Below are 19711 nucleotides of genomic sequence, written 5' to 3'. Positions count from 1 at the left end.
TTTGTATAGCATATTTTAGCTGTTGTACAAGGGTGTATGCATCCACGATATGATATGGCTGCCACATTTTGCAGATTAGGCAAATCAAGACACAGAGGTTAGAGCCAAAAGTTTCAAAGTTGGGTGCTTAAAAATGGGGACCTAAATAAGTGGCCTGATTTTCAGACGTGTTGAGAACAGATAGCTCCCACTGAGTTCAATGATGTTGCACAGGCTGTCGGGATAAAATTTGATCCCTTTACTATTTATATTAAAGTACCTCTTTGTTTTTTGTGTTTGGTTGTTTTTTGGGGGGTGGGGGCGTTAACAAAAAGAGATTGAGGCTGCCCATCACAGATGGCTGAGGAAGATATTACACATTTCATGGAAAGACAAAACAAATGGGAGATTAAGGAATCTGACAAAGCAGGGCATTAGGAAATATCAAAGAAAGAAGACTCACGTGGTTGGAACATACACACTGTACAGAACATGGGAGACATGCTAAGCAAGCATTGAATTGAGTACGCAAGGGAGGAAAGGACAAGTCAGGAAGGTCAAGGAAGAACTAGCAGAAGACAGTGGTAGAGGGTATTGAATACACTGGCATCACTTGAGAAGAAGTACCACAGCTAGCAAGTGACCATAATAAATGGAGGAACTGTTCTATCTGATGTGTCAGTGGTACAGGAGGAACTGAGGTCTAAGGTAAGGATTACAGTAGCACCTAGAGGCCTGAACTGAGAACAGGGCCCCATTGTGCTACGTACTGTATGTACAGTTAGCAAGAGAGAGTCCGAGACCTAAGGAGTTTACAGTGTATTTAGACCAAGAAATTAAAAGCATACCTACACAAGGACCTATCATAATCTGGCTCCTACATATTTGTCTGAATAATACCTTGTGGCAGTGAGTTCCACAGGTTAATTGTGTGTTGTATAAGAAGCCTTTTCCTTTACCAGTATTAAATCTGTTGATTTTAATACTACAGCATGTCCCTATGTTTTTCATAGATATTAATTTTGTATTATCGGAAAGGGTAAACTGATTTACCATTCATTATTTAATATATCTCAGTCATGTCACCTCTTAGAACCTCTCCTCTTATAGGGGGTTTTTCATTCCTTTAACCATATGGTTGTCTCTCTCTGGACACTGTACATTTATGTCCTATGCTTTTGGGCATAGGATGACCAAACATGAAGACTATTCCAGATGAGGGCATACCATGAATAATATCATATACTAATATACTCTTTCCCTTTCTCAACACCTTGTTTGCTTATTGTCGACAGTTGGGCAGTGTACTGAAACAGACTGGGAGAATCATATAAAGTGAGGGTATGTCAGATATATATGAGATTATATACGTTGTTGAGGCTATATTGTTGTTGTTGCCATTTATTACTTATATTACGCTAGTGCCTAGATACCAACTGAGAATCAGGTCCTGTTATGCTAGGCATGAGCAGAATAAGAAACATTCGCTGACTCACCAAGCTTATAGTCTAAACAAATAAGGCAGAAAAGGTAGGGGACAGGCATATAAACACATAAAGGGTGATGATTTGCAAGTGTTGTGTTCGTGCCACATTTGGGGGAGGGTGGAATGAAAAGGAAGAAATGGGGCTGGAGGGTTTTGTTTTTATTTAATTCTTTGGGAGAGTTTTTCCAGCTAGAAAGTGCCAAATTCTCTTTATCTCTTTGCTTAGTTACATTTTAGTCATTTGGAAATTTTTGCCTTTCCAGAGGAAGTTTTTACTCATATGATCTAAGGCTTTTAGATAAAAGTGGTAAGAGTACTGGCAGGACTTAAAAGTGCTAGAGCAGGAATGGTAGGATGTTCGCTTCTAGCAGATGGATCCTGTCCCACAGTGATAGGGGAAGGTCTTGCCATTTGCCAACATCCAGACGCAGTTTTTGAAGTATGGGAACCTAGTTGTCTATGGGTCTGATTGTGCTTCTGTATGGGTGACACCCATTGGAATACCACAGAAGTGTTACAGGATAGAACTCCTTATGTTGGATCATATTAAAGAAGTTCTGTATTAGAATCACAAATGAGTTTGATTCCCCATAGTTTAAATTCCAGGGTATTACTAATTAAGAGGTCTCTTGGTTTTTGGTACTGTTTCTCTCCCTCTATGTGTGAAACTTGCAAGCTGCTAATTGTGTTAGTACATTCTAAGACAGAGTCTGTTCTCAAAACAATTCACAGAGAGAGAGACTCAAAGCAATACTCTAACAACAGAAACAGCACCCAGAAACTCCCCGCCCTTTTGTTGTATTAACAATTGTGATTAAAATAGAGATAGAGGATGTATGTGGATGGATGCTTGGTGTGGATAATAACTAAATGATCAGGGAGGTGCCAGCCTAAGAATCCAGTGTCCATCGGCTGAAGAAGGCGTCAAGTGGAAATAACCAGAGGACCCCCGGAGGGCAGACTGGAATCCACCCAACAGCCTCAAGAATGGGAGAACCAAAGAACAAGATAACATCTTGGAGCCGTCAGGAATGTGCTATCTGCTGATTGATTCAGCAACAGCATGATGCAGCAATTCCCATAGACTGGCATAGGAAGAAATTCCTATAAAAATAGACTCTAAAAAGTCAGAACTTTGGGGTCTGATTCTGCAAACCAACTTCCAGGAGCATCAGATGAGCATCTGACAAGGCCCTGCTCCCTCCTCATGTCCAGGCCACCTGGCCAGTGGCTTGGCATGAGCAACTCTAAGGCTGGTAACTATGATAACAACTTTGCAGAACCTGTGTGTGTGTGTGTGTGTGTGTGTGTGTGTGTGTGTGTGTGTGTGTGTGTGTGTGTGTGTGTGTGTGTGTGTGAATAAATATGAGATTGAATGGAAAGTTATAGCTATAACTAACTGCTTACTATGATAACAACCTTGCAGAACCTGTGTGTGTGTGTATGAATGAATGTGTGAATAAAGATGAGATTGAATGGAATGTTACAGCTGTAACTAACTGCTTACTATGATTCTTTCTGTATTCACAATAAATGTGGTATTTTGCCTTTTTCCCTTTAATAAGATCCTGCTGGTTTTTAATTTATTGGTACAACATTTTGGTGGAGAATTGCGAAAGGGGGAATATTGGTAAAAAACCTCAGTTATTGTAAATATTGGTGTGCACACCGCCAGCTCTAGTGAGCTAGGCATTTCTATTAGGTTAACCAGACCTGCTGGCCTCCGAGAAGGTAGCAGGCGACCTGCTGGCCTCCGAGAAGGTAGCAGGGAAAACAGATTAAACCAGACCTGCTGGCCTCCGAGAAGGTAGCAGGGGACCTGCTGGCCTCCGAGAAGGTAGCAGGGAAGAACAGATTAAACTAGACCTGCTGGCCTCCGAGAAGGTAGCAGGGGACCTGCTGGCCTCCGAGAAGGTAGCAGGGAAAACAGATTAAACCAGACCTGCTGGCCTCCGAGAAGGTAGCAGGGGACCTGCTGGCCTCCGAGAAGGTAGCAGGGAAGAAATAGGTTAACCAGACCTGCTGGCCTCCGAGAAGGTAGCAGGGAGAAATAGGTTAACCGGACCTGCTGGCCTCCGAGAAGGTAGCAGGGAACCTGCTGGCCTCCGGGAAGGTAGCAGGGGAAAAACGCATAGATTAAGCTATGATTTCAGAATCTAGGCTGTGTCACTTGCTAAGTAATACCATCAGTGACAAAGAGATTGAAATATCCATGTTAAGATGTTTAAAAGAAAACAGGGTAAGCCAGTACCAGAGGGAGGAATGGAGTCAGAAGGAACTCCAACCTCACCTTTTGTTAAAGAAATTACACCTTTTAAACAAATCCTTCAAAAATTTGGTCACAGTCCTTGGACTAAACAAGCCCTAGCTGATGTCTGCACTATTTCGGACCTAGAGGATAGATTGGCTCAGTATATCCTCATATACAAACCTTCTAGTGCTGCCAAAAGAGATGCAGCAGCAATTTGGTTGTTGTGGGAGGCATGTAAGGATTCTTCCCTCCGCTTGTCTTCATGTAAAGAGGAAAAGGCACAAATGGAAAAGGGAGCAGACAATTGGAAGGTGCTGGCTACAAATACCCAAAGCCAGCTGAAAATAGTGAAAGAGGCACTCCAGGAATACAAAAAGAGTGAAAAAGTTAACTCTGCAGAGGCTGGAGGGAGGCAGGTAAAGGGGGAGAAGGTCCTATGTACGGCACCCCCAGGCATAATTACAAAGAGAAAAGAGTAAAGAAAAAAAAAAAAAAAAAACTCTGCAGAGGCTGGAGGGAATTAAGCAGCTAAACTTTGTGAAAATGTTAAAAAGGAAAAGTGTTAGAGAGAAAGCATTCTTGGTTTCTTTGCAGCCATTCTGAAAGAAAAATGGGCCCTTTTCCAAAGGAATGTCTGTAAATTAGCCAAGCAAAAATAAACTATCTGATTAAAATCATTTGACTGGACAATTTAGTCAAATTTGCTAAAAGAACATAAGAGGATTCTATTGGAACTTAACTGCCTCAAATGTATAAAGGGAATGTAAGATGTAAAAAACAGAGCAGTGTGGAAGGGATGTTAAGGAAAAGAAAATGTGTATGTATCTGTCTGTGTGTGTGTAAATATGTAAAGTTCTAAGGACCAGTTGGTTTTGTTTTTGTTTTAAATAATGCCACTAAAAATCCATTTGACTCTTTAATTCAAAGTTGCAAAACTGACAGACCTTTTTGCTAGACACAGGTAATTAGTGTTATTTGGCTTTGGGATTTGGCATTTAACCCTTAAAAGGTAACTCAATGCTTTACAAAAATTAAAATGTTTTTAAGTTGTGGCTGCAGCAGGGCAGTCAAAATCAGGAGAATATAAAAAAAAAAAAAATTCTGGATTCTTTTTGTTTGTTTGTTTTTTGTTTGTTTGTTTTTGTAACAAAATAGCAGATGAGAGTTGTAGTAAAAAAAAAAAAATTAAAAAAAAAAGACAGTGCCTCTCTGAAGCAACAGCAGGGGTGAGGTGCACAAAACAAGAAGAAGCAATGTTAGAAACACTGAGTCTTAAAATGGCTCTGAGTAATCAGACTGTCACTTTGATAAAGGTACATGAAAACTCTGTAAGCAAAAAAAAGAAATAGTGACACCTTATGTAAAAATGGATTTGGATAATGTTATAGAAGTTAAACTATGGAAGGAATGTGCATTTGCCCCAGAACATGTGCAGGGTATATTGTAGAAGGGGCAAAAGAAATGCAAAAATACCATGCTACTTAATTAAAATGCTATTAGGGCTCCAAAGGGAGCCACAATAGGTTGGGTTTTCTTTTTCAGATTGCTGTGTGTTTTGGAAGCAGAAGTTAAAAGTAATCAAAACTCTGGTGAAAGTTGATTGTGTCCCTTTTAAGATAGAGTCTCTGAGCTGCTGATGGCTTTAAATCCAAAAGCAGGAAGCTTCTGTGAAAATGCAAATTACCTAAATGATAAAGGAAGGAAAGAACTAGCAGCACAAAGAAGCTGCAGATAAAGGACATACCTGGTCAGCAAACAAACTGTCTAAATAAAAGGCATGGGATAACAAGATAATTTTAATGGATTTGATGATAATAAGTATCCCTGTAACAATGAATAGTGTGTATGATTTTTGGAAAAACCCTTTTACGTCGTATGGTAATGATGCTTCTCAGTTATTACCTGTAAATAAAACTTAAAGCTTAACACAGCAGGAAAAACATTATAAACTTGGTCTGCTGTATAAGAAGGAAAACTCAGGGATTTAATGACTAAACAGTGGGATAATTTCCCCGTAACCCTTAAAAGATAAAAGCCATTGAAACCTGGCCTGCCTATAGAACAAAAACAGGAAAATGTGGGGGCAATTCCTCTGTTTTGCCTGCAATCAGCAAGGGTATTTGTAAAAGAAATATTTTAAGCAATAATCTGCCACCCCAAAAGGGGTAGAAACATGTTCTTTTTGTCTTTCAGAAAATCAGGAAAAGCTGATGCCAGCTGAAAAGAACCCAATACCATGAATCTACTGTCACAATAGAAATTGTGTTTTGTGTTCTATGTTTTGTCTTGTCTTGTTGCTAGCACTGTTGTGTGTTTAAAAAAAAAAAATACTGAAGACCTGCAGGAACATAAAAATAAATTAAGCTTTCTGTCCCAACTACAGGACAGCCTGATACAAAAACAAGTACATGCCAATGTAGACTTGGTCCAAATTGGTCTGGGTAACCTAAAAGGCCGATGGAATCTTTAGTAATGGCTTAATACTATCACATGGCTTATCCATAAGAAAAAAAAATTAGAAATAGGAAACTACACAGCCATAGCTATGGGATGCACTGAAATGCAGATACTTGCACTAGCTACTTTGGAACACAAAATGTTCTGGGTCATATTGGGAAATATTAAGGGTTTGATGCATTTGTTAAAAAAGAAAGAGATCATTGTTTGACACTTATCAATATGAATGGATGCAATATGTTTCCAGTATTGTAAAACCAGACTTGTTAATGGGAGAAATTGTTGTCAAAATTGCACATCAACAATCCCTGGAGGCAAAGGTATTGAAGGTTAGCCCACTACCCATATTACACATGGGATCCTTCTGGCTACCCTGGACCTCGAGCCAGTGGGCTGGGGAGGGAGGGAAGCTATTGGACACTAGAGGTTGTACCGAATGGACTCCTCAAAAGTGGGTGTGCCTCACCTTGCCTGTTGCCCCAGAACCTTGTAGTAAAGATACATCACTAGGATCGTGTATGTGGCATGAATTGGAATCACAAACTCAAATTGCCTCACAGTACCTTCTCTTGAATAGGCTACATAGAAAGTGACACTGACGATTATAAATCTTAGTGTCAAAAGGGGGATTATGTTGGATCATATTAAAGAAGTTCTGTATTAGAATCACAAATGAGTTTGATTCCCCATAGTTTAAATTCCAGGGTATTACTAATTAAGAGGTCTCTTGGTTTTTGGTACTGTTTCTCTCCCTCTATGTGTGAAACTTGCAAGCTGCTAATTGTGTTAGTACATTCTAAGACAGAGTCTGTTCTCAAAACAATTCACAGAGAGAGAGACTCAAAGCAATACTCTAACAACAGAAACAGCACCCAGAAACTCCCCGCCCTTTTGTTGTATTAACAATTGTGATTAAAATAGAGATAGAGGATGTATGTGGATGGATGCTTGGTGTGGATAATAACTAAATGATCAGGGAGGTGCCAGCCTAAGAATCCAGTGTCCATCGGCTGAAGAAGGCGTCAAGTGGAAATAACCAGAGGACCCCCGGAGGGCAGACTGGAATCCACCCAACAGCCTCAAGAATGGGAGAACCAAAGAACAAGATAACATCTTGGAGCCGTCAGGAATGTGCTATCTGCTGATTGATTCAGCAACAGCATGATGCAGCAATTCCCATAGACTGGCATAGGAAGAAATTCCTATAAAAATAGACTCTAAAAAGTCAGAACTTTGGGGTCTGATTCTGCAAACCAACTTCCAGGAGCATCAGATGAGCATCTGACAAGGCCCTGCTCCCTCCTCATGTCCAGGCCACCTGGCCAGTGGCTTGGCATGAGCAACTCTAAGGCTGGTAACTATGATAACAACTTTGCAGAACCTGTGTGTGTGTGTGTGTGTGTGTGTGTGTGTGTGTGTGTGTGTGTGTGTGTGTGTGTGTGTGTGTGTGTGTGTGTGTGAATAAATATGAGATTGAATGGAAAGTTATAGCTATAACTAACTGCTTACTATGATAACAACCTTGCAGAACCTGTGTGTGTGTGTATGAATGAATGTGTGAATAAAGATGAGATTGAATGGAATGTTACAGCTGTAACTAACTGCTTACTATGATTCTTTCTGTATTCACAATAAATGTGGTATTTTGCCTTTTTCCCTTTAATAAGATCCTGCTGGTTTTTAATTTATTGGTACAACAATTGGAATACCACAGAAGTGTTACAGGATAGAACTCCAGCACTGTTCTCATTAGCATGTCATCCCATGGCTTTGCTATTGGATTTATTAATTATTTTTGTCCAGTTAACTAGTTTTCATGGAGTTCAATATGACTAGATACAAGAACCACAAATATAGGACTCTCAATTTTTTTGATAGACTAGGATCAGATCAAACAAAAATGAAAGGAGGGCATAGATCCTCATACCCTCAGAATGTCTAGATCAGCTATTTCTGGTACAATGCCATTATTATTATTGAACATTCATATACAACACCATGAGATTAAAATATACATTATCTCTGCCCCATCTGGATTACAATCTAAATTAGACATAGAATGTGAAAATGGTAAAAGAATAAAGAAATATCAATGAAAAAAGATAAAGAACTTCTGAAATTACTTCTGATGATTAGTTTTCTGCTTTTAGTGCTTCTAGTAGATAACCTTAGATTGAAAATAGCTGAGGTTGTATTGAACATAACAGAGAAATGTAAGATGGAAATTACGAATAAGCATAACCAGACAGCAAACAAAGCTGAAAATACAAGGAAATATTAGACATGTATAGTTCATGACAATGGAGCTTCTTGGCATTTCATAAACTTTAGAAAATGATATTAAAAAGGGAGACAGTTCAGAGTTTGGACCTACTGCTGACAACTCATTTTGGAGCACAGCACCTGATTTGATTTCTGGAAATAAGGGAGTGCAATTACATGGAAAGTGGGTAGGAGAGTGGACTGTGTCATAAGAGTTGAGCTCTATTCTTGGCTGTGTGACCTTCTACAAGTCATTGTGATGCTCCCCAAGGCACCCAGGGGTGTGAAGCACCCTCATTACCACCTGTCGTTAGCATGAGGGAGTTTTGTCTGTTCCTGTTGTGGATCAGTTCTCTGAAACCATCAGCCTCTGGCAACACAAACACTGCCTTCCAGATCCCAGCAGACCTCACTCTCTGTACCAGGTTAGCAATAGGCACACACCAACCCGCACATCCTCAGAGCAATTCCCCTAGTGTCCAGACCCTTATGTACTGGACACTCACAGAATCACCAGGTCTGCTGTCCCCAAAGGAACAGTACACACCAACTTGTAAGATTCAACTCAGGATCTCCACTTTAACACCACAGCACTGAGATATATTTAGAGTGTAAACAAGAATAAGTTTATTATCAAAGAACAGAGATTCAAGTGATAGTGAGTGAGAATATTGGAAACAAATGGTTACATATAAAAACAAAATCATAACACTTTCTAGAGACTAAACTTAACTAACAGGTTAACCTCCTATCTAAAGACACTTATCTCACCTAAAGTGCTCTCCAAGTCTGGTTGAGATCCCTCTTTCATGAAGAAAATGCACTGTCTGTTTACTTCCTAGGTGAAGGATGACAGGGTATCTATTTTGTCCACCAAATATAATAGAGAAAACTTTCATAGGCACCTCAAGATACAGTCCCCCCTCCTACTCCTGCTGTTTGCCTCTTCCTGTCACTTTTCTCCCTTTCACATTTTTACAATCCTCCATTAACATTCAGTTCAGATTGGTGATATTAGACCCATTGAAAACTATACAATACTTTATCTACATGTAAACAGCCAGCTAGACAAACATTTCTTGTCTGACAGGAAATCCATTTTTCACATTTGCTGATGACCAGTCCATAGACAAAAACCTTATAATTTCAGTTTATATGCATAACTCCTTACACATCTGTGCATGTGTTTCGCAGTGATATTGATGACCAGTTTGACACCAGCTGTCATTTGAGACCTCAGAAGACACTCTTTGGTGAATTAGAATGTATACACGAGACCCACAACATCTCTGTAACCCTGTTGCACTCCCTTGCCAGTTGACAGTAAGAGTTTCTTGTGGCACAGTCACTTAATCTCACTGTACCTAAGCTTCGCTATCTGTAAACATGGGGATAATAATGCTTATTTGCCCACCTTTAAATGCTTCGAGATCCACAGCTGAGATGTGCTAAGTAATGTTATTGTTATTTCACACCCTTCAAAGACAAATGGATAACAAAACATCCTATCCTAGTAACTGCCAAGAAAAGCCTGTACAAGCCCATCTTATCTGAAGACATGACGTTTCCTAAAGGAGCTCTTATGAGATTTTCATAACTTCACAAAAATATCACCTCTGAACATGATATTCCTGGAAGTAATGCTACAGCATTAGTCAATCAGCAACAGCAGATATGTCAATTTTAATAGTACTGGTTCTGCGGTGGCACTTGTTCTTGTGTTACAATTCAAAACAAAGGCAAGTGTAGAAAGTTGAGTAGTGGGAGTGAGAGTAGTGATTCCAGTCCATGCGGTAAGAATAGTGTTATGATTTCTGGCTATAAAAGTTTGAACTTGACAAGAGGAATGGACTATTGACATGACACAATTAAGCACTGAAACTTATTAAAGCTGCACTAAAAGAACTCAGAGCTTCCCTGGGCAGGTTAGTTTATGAAACTTCCGAGAAGGGGATAATAAGTCTTAAGTATATCTTGTTTAATTTGGCGATTTAAAATTGCTAACTCTTTCTAACATGGCTCCTTTTATAGGTGTCACATGGTAGAGCTGAATTATTCTTTTACTAGCTTGGGGTTTTCTCAACATGTGAAATATTTTGGATCAGATTCCATGTGCCCAAACTACTTGTTGGTTTCCAAACTCTGCCTTGATGCAAAGCGATAGATTAGATAACCCAGCAGAAATATTTTCCAGTGCAAATGATTCCTCCCACTCCATACACTGTGGACAATTTTTAAAAAGAACCTTCTGGCATATCTGACCATGTATGAAATGTAATTATTCTGGTTATAATGTGTGGCATACAGTATCTGTGCCAATAGTCCTTGTAATTAGACAATTTATTGGATTGCAAGTATGAAAAATCATTGACTTAATTCAAAGAAAAACATATGTGACCTTGAAAGACCTCAACATATATCCAATCACCAAAAGGCATCATTGTGCTAAAGAGCTGTTAAAATGACACCAAGAGCTATGCAAACAGCCTGCGTAAAGTAGGAGGGGTGTGTAAATGATCCTTTTGTGCCTCTTATCCCAATCCTGGAGCTGATTTTTTGCTGACCCAATACTCTAGACAGATTTGAGCAACTTTATGGATGATCTAAACTACACCAGTAGCCAACGGTCCCAAAGGGGTATTCTGTCAATCCGGGCTAACTTGGGCATAGGGATATCCTGAACATGCCCCTTTACCCTGAGCCACGCTTCCTATGCTGGGGTGGGGATTAAAAATGAGGGATAGTATAGAAGCCACTGCAGCAGCTCTTGCTATCCTAGGATAACCTAGTGTAATGTTGGAATGGGAGGGGAAGAGGAAGATCATCCACGTGCCATCTACCAGCCATAGGGTAGTTTTATGCAGTGAATCAGGACCCAGTAGTTCAGACAATGCTTATTTTATAACCTAGTCATGGGAAGATATATTTAACATGGAAAAGATAATATCCAGCCATATACTGTACTAAGGTGGGGAAAGTCTGCCAAGTGAACTGAGGTAGTTCAATACCTACACCATTGACTTTTTCCCCATATACTGGTCCATAAGTGCTGTGAGTACTCAGCATCTCTGAAAAATCAGGCTGCTTAAGGTTTTATCTAAAGCCCATTTCAGTTAATAAGAATCTTTTTATTGACTTCAATGAGCCTTGAATCAGATTCTTAGTTAAGCACAAAAATGAGGATTACAGTATGTAACTTTAAAGATCTAATTTGAACATTTTGGCAATCCTAGTGATTCTGAACTTAGATTCTTTTTAATTAACTTGGAAATATTCTTCTAACAAATTCATACTAGAAAAGTATAGGTTAGGAATTAAAGATAAACAAAAAACGTAGAAATAAGATATGAATTACACTTCATAGAATCATAGATTTTAAGGTCAGAAGGGACCATTATGATCATCTAATCTGACCTCCTGCACAATGCAGGCTACAGAATCTCACCACCAAATCCTGTAACAAACCCCTAACTTATGTCTGAGCTATTGAAGTCCTCAACTCGTGGTTTAAAGACTTCAAGGTGCATAGAATCCTCCAGCAAGTGACCCATGCCCCACGCTGCAGAGGAAGGTGAAAAACCCACATGGCCTCTGCCAACCTGCCCTGGACGAAAATTCCTTCCCGATCCCAAATATGGCGATCAGCTAAACCCTGAGCATGTGGGCAAGACTCACCAGCCAGACACCCAGGAAAGAATTCTCTGTAGTAACTCAGATCCCAACCCATCTAACATCCCATCATAGGCCATTGCGCATATTTACCGCTAATAGTCGAAGATCAATTAATTGCCAAAATTAGGCTATCCCATCATATCATCTCCTCCATAAACTTATCAAGCTTAGTCTTGAAGCCAGATATGTCTTTTGCCCCCACTGCTTCCCTTGGAAGGCAGTTCCAGAACTTCACTCCTCTGATTGTTAGAAACCTTCGTCTAATTTCAAGTCTAAACTTCCTGATGGCCAGTTTATATTCATTTGTTCTTGTGTCCACATTGGTACTGAGCTTAAATAATTCTTCTCCCTCCGTGTTATTTATCCCCCTGATATATTTATAGATAGCAATCATATCTCCTCTCAGCCTTCTTTTGGTTAGGCTAAACAAGCCAAGCTCTTTGAGTCTCCTTTCATAAGACAGGTTTTCCATTCCTCGGATCATCCTAGTAGCCCTTCTCTGTACCTGTTCCAGTTTGAATTCATCTTTCTTAAACATGGGAGACCAGAACTGCACACAATATTCCAGATGATGTCTCTGGTATACCAGTGCCTAGTATAACAGTACTAACATCTTCTTAGCTCTACTGGAAGTACCTTGCCTGATGCATCCCAAGACCGCATTCGCTTTTTCCATGGCCATATCACATTGGCAGCTCATAGTCATCCTGTGATCAACCACTACTCCGAGGTCCTTCTCCTCCTCTGTTACTTCCAAGTGATGCGTCCCCAGTTTATAACAGTAATTCCTAAATGTATGACCTTGCACTTTTCACTATTAAAGTTCATCCTATTACTATTATTCCAGTTTACAAGGTCATCCAGATCTTCCTGTATGATATCCCGGTCCTTCTCTGTATTGGCAATACCTCCCAGCTTTGTGTCATCTGCAAACTTTATTAGCACATTCCCGTTTTTTGTGCCAAGGTCAGTAATAAAAAGATTAAATAAGACTGGTCCCAAAACCGAGCCCTGAGGAACTCCACTAGTAACCTCCTTCCAGCCTAACAGTTCACATTTCAGTGTGACCTGCTGTAGTCTCCGCTTTAACCAGTTCCTTATCCACCTTTCAATTTTCATATTGATCCCCATCTTTTCCAATTTAGCTAATAATTCTCCATGTGGAAACGTAGCAAATGCCTTACTGAAACTGAGGTAAATTAGATCCACTGTGTTCCCTTTGTCTAAAAAATCTGTTACCTTCTCAAAGAAGGAGATCAGGTTGGTTTGACACGATCTACCTTTTGTAAAGCCATATTGTATTTTGTCCCAATTACCATTGACCTCAATGTCCTTATCTGCTTTCTCCTTCAAAAATTTTTCCAAGACCTTGCATACTACAGATGTCAAACTAACAGGCCTGTAGTTACCCGGATCGCTTTTTTTTTTTTTTACCTTTCTTAAAAATAGGAACTATGTTAACAATTCTCCAGTCATACGGTACAACCCCTGAGTTTACAGATTGATTAAAAATTCTTGCTAACGGGCTTGCAATTTCATGTGCCAGTTCCTTTAATATTCTTGGATGAAGATTATCCGGGCCCCCCGATTTAGTCCCATTAAGCTGTTCAAGTTTGGCTTCTACCTCGGATGTGGTAATATCTACCTCCATATCCTCATTCCCATTTGTCATCCTACCATTATCCCTAAGCTTCTCATTAGCCTCGTTAAAGACTGAGGCAAAGTATTTGTTTAGACATTGGGCCATGCCTAGATTATCCTTAACCTCCACTCCATCCTCCACTCCATCCACGTCTTCTTTCTTTGTTTTCTTCTTTTTAATATAGCTATAGAACCTTTTACTATTGCTTTTAATTCCCTTTGCAAGGTCCAATTCTACATGGCTTTTGGCCTCTCTCATGTTATCCCTACATGTTCTGACCTCAGTAAGGTAGCTTTCCTTGCTAATCCCTCCCATCTTCCACTCCTTGTAGGCTTTCTGCTTTTTCTTAATCATCTCTCTGAGATGCTTGCTCATCCAGCTTGGTCTACAACTCCTGCCTATGAATTTTTTCCCCTTTCTTGGGATGCAGGCGTCTGATAGTTTCTGCAACCTTGACTTGAAGTAATTCCAGGCCTCCTCCGCCTTTAGATCCACACGTTTTTCAGTCCAATCGACTTCCCTAACTAATTTCCTTAATTTTTTAAAGTTAGCCTTTTTGAAATAAAAAATCCGAGTCACAGATCTATTTTTGTTTATCCTTCCATTTAGTTTGAACTGAATTAGCTCATGATCGCTCAAACCAAGATTGTCCCCTACAACCATTTCTTCTATGAGGTCCTCGCTGCTCACCAAAACCAAATCTAAAATGGCATCCCCTCTTGTCGGTTCAGCAACTACTTGGTGAAGGAATCCATCAGCTATCGTATCCAGGAAAATCTGAGCCCTATTATTATGACTAGCACTTGTCCTCCAGTCTATATCTGGGAAGTTAAAGTCTCCCATGATCACACAATTCCCATTAGTATTTACTTCATTGAAAACATTAAAGATGTCTCTATCCAAATCCAAATCGGATCCCGCTGGTCTATAGCACATCCCAAGCACTATCCCTGGGGAGGCTCTAGTAGCTTTCTTCCCCAACGTGATTTTTGCCCAGACAGACTCTATTTTATCCATTCCATCACTTCTTATTTCTTTACAGTCTACCTCATCATTGACATACAGTGCTACTCCGCCACCTTTGCCTTTATTTCTGTCTTTCCTAAACAGCACACACCTTTCAATACCCATACTCCAGTCATGACTCCACTTACATGATGCATTTATTTTGCACAAATACAAAATGCATTAATGTACAGCTTGATGAAATCCTAAAAAGAGTATAAGCAGAGCCACCAATTCAATATACGGTACAGCATTTTAAACACAAGGAACAAACATGGAACTGGAAATAATAGGGGGGGAAAATACCACTACAGATAACCACAGTGAGAACCCTAGCTAAAAATAATAATCTAACGTAAAGCCTTGCTGGCCAGAAATGGCTGAGGAAATTAAAAAGAGACTTTTTACACACTATGTTACAGTAGCTTTTTGGATCAGTTCATTCTTCTTTATGTCAAAGTTGTTAAGGACAGTGAGCCTAATCCAGTGTCTGTAGAAGTCACTGGAAAGGTGCATTGGCTTTCATAGGTTTTGGGTCAGACTTCATGTGCAAATTGTGTTCTCAACTGCATAAAGATGGAATAAAAAAATTTAATTTGAAGTACAGTAGGCCCAGTCCTGTTCCCACTAAAGCTAATGAACATTTGAGTATTAGAGCTGGGCAAAATCAGATTTCAGCTGTGTAATGATGCTGCCCTTGGTGGGACACTTCTGAGAGTATCAATTCAGGACAAATTGCTTAAAGCAGGGCAGTTACAGCCCAAGGCTGTGGTTCCTTTGCACATCAAGGCAAACCAAACCAGCCAAACAGAGAGGACTTTGGTCTCACCTCACTGGCTAACCATAAGTCACACAAATAATTTCCTTAGACACTCCAGTTTCCCAGTATCAACACCACTGCCACTCATTATGGGGATGAATGGTTATGGTTATGGTTTTACTGGTTTACCCCAGTAAAAGAAAAAAGGCTCTCCTGATCCCAAAGGACCAAGCCCCAGACCCAGGTCAATATACAAGTCAGATCTTACCCACAAATCATGCTGTTGCCAATCCTTTAGAATCTAAAACCTAAAGGTTTATTCATAAAAGAAAGAAATATAGATGAGAGCTAGAATTGGTTAAATGGAATCAATTACATACAGTAATGGCAAAGTCCTTGGTTCAGGCTTGTAGCAGTGATAAAATAAACTGCAGGTTCAAGTCAAGTCTCTGGAGTACATCTACAGCTGGGATGGATCATTCAGTCCTTTGTTCAGAGCTTCAGTTTGTAGCAAGGTTCCTCTGGGGGTATGAATTAGGATTGAAGACAAGATGGAGGAGATGCAGCAGCATTTTATATTCTCTGCCCTGTGGACAATCACAGCCGCAATATGGAGCCTGGAGTCACATGGGCAAGCCACATGTCCATGCATGACTCAGTTCTTTACAGGCCGACGCCATTGTTTACATGTTAGTTTGAATGTTCCTTGGAAAGCTCAGAATGTGGATTGGTGTCTCCAAAAGTCCATTGTCAGTTAAGTGTTTCTTGATTGGGCACTTACTGAGAATAGTCCCTTCTCAAGAAGCTGACCAAATGCTCCACTGAGGCTACTTAGAATCAAAACACATTGATATACAAGTACATAGCCAATATTCATAACTTCAACTACAAAAATGATACACCCATACAGATAGCATAATCATCATCAACAAACCATAACCTTTCCACAGACACCTTACACGACAACCTTTGTACAATATCTGCTGCAAATATATAACAGTGGTTGCAACCATGATCTATACGGTCACAGGTTATGTCAGTAACGTCACAGGCTGAAACTTCTTTAATGGGAAAAAATGAAGATTTGTTGACACCAAAACATTTCATGAATTCATTTTGGTTTCACTGAACTGAGTCAAAACCAAAAAAATTCTGAAAAATTGATATATTTCATTTGACATTTTTGAAATGAAAGATTTTGATTTTTCAAGTCAAAACAACTTGGTTTAGAAGTTGCTTTAAATTGTACTTGTTAAGAATGTAAAAATGTAAAAACAAACAAACAAACAAAAAAACCCCATCCTGCCTGAAATTAAAACAAACCATTTCATTTCAGGTTGGATGAAACAAAATGATTTTTGACCGTTCGATTTGCTGAAAATTTTGAAATACTTCATTTTCCACTTGACCCAAAACATTTTTTTTTCAGAATTATTCACTTCTGGCCCTCTATGTATACATCACCTTGTTCTATTCCTTCCTTAAGTTTTTTCAGCAACTTAGTACTGCATCCATTATTTGTGCCTCTTTACTTCATCGTGACCCTTACAAATGGGTCCTCCTTTGCTGTATAATTTCTTCTTTTTTAAAGAATTTATTCTTACATCTACTCCTCATGATAAGCCTAAAAGTTTTATGCTACCTCCATTACTTGGGTAGTGAGGCAGGACGGATGATCTGGTGTTTAATGCGCTGGACTAGGAGTCAGGAGAACATTCAGTTCTGGCTCTGAGAGACCTTGAGCAAGTCACTTAGAGTCTCAATTCCTCTTCAGAAATGTAGGGATAATACTTTCTTTCAACAACCCTTTGTCTGTCTTGTGTATTTAGACTGCAAGTACTTCAGGGCAGGGATTATGTCTCTTATTATGTGGGACAGTACACCACTTTGCACAATGGGGCCCCAGTCTCAGTGGAGATCTTTAAGCTTCACTATGATAGTTAGCCTTATTTTATATGTACATATTTTTACAACAGCCAAATGTATTAAGAAATATGATTTCTTCAATTTAAATAGGAAAAATGTTGCTACATATAATTACATTGCAATATTTAGCACTTATATTGATTTTGACATGCATAATATATTGTAGCACTGGTTCATCAGAGAGATGACAAAGTGATTTTCATGCTACCTTTGTTAAATTTGATACATGCACATAATAACTTTTATTTGAATGTGAAATTACATGGATTTCTGGAATAAGATGGATATAGTGATTATATTCACAAATGGCCATGAGAAGCTTACTCTTATATTTCTTTACTTATGGCAAAGCTTATTTTCATATACACATTAATCACATTATGTGTGTGATAATTCATTCTCCTCTTTTAGAATGAATTCCTGGGAACTTGTGTGCAGTCACTTTGCTGAACTGAAACTACAGCAAGGAGCCAGACCTGTGAAAAAAACCTTTGCTCTCCTCTACTTATACCACAGAAAGAAACGTCTGTATGAATGAGATATTGAAGTGTGTTTAATGTTGGCCTAACATTGTACCCGTTCACTCAGTGTGAGCAGAGTTAGGCTAGTGCTGGGCACCTTTGAAAATTCTGCACACCATGATTTAAGGCCTGGTCTACACACAGATTTTGTACGGCTACAACTATTTTGGTTAGAGGTGCGATTTTTTACTGTAATAGTTATGCTGATGTGACCCATAGTGTGGACACAATCATACCAATATTAAAGTGCTTAGCTCATTCCCCTTCTTATATGGAAGGGAAGGGGAATAAGCTATGTTGGCATAAGCACTTTATATCAGTGTAACTATGTCCACACTAGCAGTGTTGTACTGGTATAAGATGGTACAACTTTTGTGTTTAGACAAGACCTTAATTTAGAGAAACACTATGGGACATTGAGCTGGTGCGCCTACATGTCCTTTCCTTCATGTTTGTTTCTTAATTGTATCCCCTCGCCTTTCTCCTGTTTGTTTAACTTTTCTTCCTTTATGTCTCCTTTAGGTGGAGCCAGGCACAGCTAAAAAGAGAACACAATCGTATGCATGGAGTGGAGGGTGGGGAAGATTCTTGTCACCAAATAACTCAACCACCCTTCTTGTTACCCAAAGATAAAACAATAAATAACTAGAGAGATCAATCCAAAGGTGATCAAAATATACCTCGAGCCCTCTTGCTATCCTTCTGCTAACACATTATCGTGTTTTATATTAGCACTCTGTGCCATTGTAAGGAGGTGTAATGCAAAATGCAGATGTAACAGAGCATGATATGCACTGTACAGTAATTAAGATGACATACTAAGCCAAGCAAGTTTTAAAAGGTACTGTTTAATTACACTTGAACTGACAATGTCCTTTTATTTGAAAGAGAGAGAGAGAGTAAAATAAGCTTTTTGCTTATTGCTGGCTCTAATCAAACCTTTGGTGCTAGAGAGCTTAGACCTTCTGTTAATAGTCACAAGTGAATTCGTCATTAGCATTTCAAGTTAGGAGGAAATCCCAACTCTCGGCACAATGCAGCCTATCAAATACTGTATATTCAAATATTATTAGAGAGAACCAGAAAATACAGGCCAGCCATATGCTGATCTATAAAGGTTAAAGAAATGGGTTTGCAGGGAAATAGAAAAAAATCAATGTTTCATATAATAAGCAGCCACCATACTATCAAAAATTATAAGCAAACCACAAAAATCTTGTGGATAAACACACCTTAGTGTCTTATTATTACTGTTAATTCTTCTCTGTCTATTGTAGCCACCTATTGTCTCTTGTCTTCTCCTTAGATTGCAAGCTCTTTAGGGCTGGGAGCACCTTTTTGTTCTGTGTCCAGCACAATGGGACCCATGACTCTATCCTCTGTGTGCTACCACAATTCAAATGATCAATCAATAAAACCATTAAAGGAGAAACTGACCTCACAACAATATAACCGAGAGGTGCATCAGGGCTGTGGGCCCAATTATGCTTTCATTGAAGTCAATGAGAGTTTTACCACTGACTTTAAATGGGAGCAAAATCATACTCTAGTGTTAGTATCAATGTAGAGACTCAGCACTGCTCAAATAGGGCAAACACTTGTCTTTTTTTTTAATTGGTCTGTTAAATTATGCAGATAGAAGTGGTTAATGGCTATTGGAGTTACTAATATGAGGGTATCTGCATCACCAGAAGACTGGGGAATAGCCCAGGCTAAGAAAGTATGTGTTAAAAAATTATAGTTTAAAATA

General features: G+C 39.2%; 1 long non-coding RNA gene across 2 annotated transcripts; it reads left to right on the top strand.

Annotated features, from left to right (window-relative positions):
* Positions 1-1230: 1230 nt before the first annotated feature.
* LOC122465296 lies at positions 1231-19210 on the top strand. Of its 2 annotated transcripts, none has more exons than XR_006290029.1 (3): positions 1231-1320; positions 9630-9758; positions 18484-19210. It is a non-coding gene; the product is annotated as an uncharacterized LOC122465296 (long non-coding RNA). The 2 variants fall into 2 exon arrangements; XR_006290030.1 differs by having other exon boundaries at positions 9630-9779.
* Positions 19211-19711: the final 501 nt, after the last annotated feature.

This window comes from Chelonia mydas, chromosome 3, assembly GCF_015237465.2.
Source record: "Chelonia mydas isolate rCheMyd1 chromosome 3, rCheMyd1.pri.v2, whole genome shotgun sequence".
Classification (NCBI taxonomy): Eukaryota; Metazoa; Chordata; order Testudines; family Cheloniidae; genus Chelonia; species Chelonia mydas.
Note: the sequence above shows the minus strand (reverse complement) of the source record. Positions and strands in the feature narration are given on the sequence as shown.